Source organism: Solanum tuberosum, unplaced genomic scaffold (assembly GCF_000226075.1).
Source record: "Solanum tuberosum cultivar DM 1-3 516 R44 unplaced genomic scaffold, SolTub_3.0 scf00012, whole genome shotgun sequence".
NCBI classification, from domain to species: domain Eukaryota; kingdom Viridiplantae; phylum Streptophyta; class Magnoliopsida; order Solanales; family Solanaceae; genus Solanum; species Solanum tuberosum.
The window spans coordinates 918,931-921,105 of record NW_006238937.1 but is presented as its reverse complement, the minus strand read 5'-3'; positions in this window follow the sequence as shown (position 1 = coordinate 921,105).

Genomic DNA, 2,175 nt, shown 5'->3' with positions numbered 1-2,175 from the left:
AAAGTAATTTCTTTATCTTCAATCGACATAGCTAGGAGAATGTAGTTTTTTTTTCCATATATTTTTTAATAAATGGAGCAAAAACAAAAAATAGTAATTAAAAATGTAGACGATATCCTATTGGCCCTAACAGTAGATTTATAAACATGACCATAAGTTGTAACAAATTTACGTAAGCACTCATGTATATATACATAAATAAATAAGAAACTCTTTTATTCGGAAGAAGATGATGATCATCAGGGAGGGATCGGATATATGATAAATAATTTATAGATTCAGCCGAATTTAATAGTTTTGATACAAATGATGTATTTCTGTTGAAAAGTCCACGTAAGACCATCTCCAACCCATCTCTATTTTACTCTCCATTCTCTATATTTGGAGAGTAAAATAGAGAATGGGTTCTCCAACCACTCTCTATTTCACTCTCTATTCTTCAATTATAGAGAGGTGAATAGTAGTTCTCCAAATTTGGAGAACTACTATTCACCTCTCTATAATTGAAGAATAGAGAGTGAAATAGAGAGTGGTTGGAGAACCCATTCTCTATTTTACTCTCCAAATATAGAGAATGGAGAGTAAAATAGAGATGGGTTGGAGATGGTCTTACGTGGACTTTTCAACAGAAATACATCATTTGTATCAAAACTATTAAATTCGGCTGAATCTATAAATTATTTATCATATATCCGATCCCTCCCTGATGATCATCATCTTCTTCCGAATAAAAGAGTTTCTTATTTATTTATGTATATATACATGAGTGCTTACGTAAATTTGTTACAACTTATGGTCATGTTTATAAATCTACTGTTAGGGCCAATAGGATATCGTCTACATTTTTAATTACTATTTTTTGTTTTTGCTCCATTTATTAAAAAATATATGGAAAAAAAAACTACATTCTCCTAGCTATGTCGATTGAAGATAAAGAAATTACTTTCTTCGTCCCAATTTATATAACATAATTTGACTAATCATAAAATTTAAGAAAAAGTTAAAGACTTTGAAGTTTGTGGTTCAAAACCCCATTAAGGATAAACGTAAAATTTTAAAGTTAATATTATTTTAAAATATAAAAAAATGACATTCTTTTTTAGAAGAGACTCAAGAAAGAAAAAATGTATCGGCCACATAAATTGGGACTAATATATATATTGACTATGGAAACAAAATAGCTTCCATTAGTATTTTGAAATGACAGCCGGTGTTTTATTTTTCAACGTAATATGTAGAAAAAACATGGCAAAAGTCAAAACAAATTAAAGTATGTTGCGACTTGCATGTAGTGGCAGACAAAACAAACCATTTTTCAGTCCATCGTTTTGAAATGGTTACCAGTTTTTTATATTTGTCAAGTTACTAACGGATTGAAAGTTTTAATGTGCAGATAAATTTGTAAGTAAGTTACATTGGTGGTTAGAGAATTAATGCTAGCAAATGATCAACTACTTCATGTGAATCTTTCCCAAATTAAAGCGGCTCTACAAATTACTCCCTTCACTAATTAATTCCACCAGGCCATAATCAAGAAAATTGATGTGGAATTCTAGCATCCCACGCCCATTCAAAGACTAAATATTTGAAGTAAAATCACCCCATATACACATTTAAGAGTCAATATTACAGGTTTTAAATCTACTTTTAAAAAATTCTTGTTTATAACAGTTTAATTACGGGTTATAACATATCACTAATTATTTATAAATTAATTAAATTTTACTTTATTAAATAAGTTATTTTTTATAATTTTATATTATTATTAAATTATTTAAATAAAGAATACCCCATAATTATCTCTTACACAATTATAGGGATTTACTTTGATTATAGTTCCTTTTTTACAGTTACAAGTCACACCCCACCCCATCTAAATCTCTCACCCCACGTCAATTCCATGTTAAAAAAAAACAGAAATTCATCTTTCATCCATACTCCATTGAAGCCGGTTTTTCAACATCTAAAAATTGATTAGGAGAGATATATACTCCATACAATCAAAACAAAAGGGCAGATATCTAAGTTGTAATTTTCAATAATTTTAGTATTTTGGAGAAATTTCGTTTGATAATTGTATTGCAAGAAAGTTTATTTTACCATTTTCATGGAGGTGAATCAGAGGTGTTTTGGGGTTGATCCTTTCTGGGTTTTGCTGATTTGAGTTCTTACTAC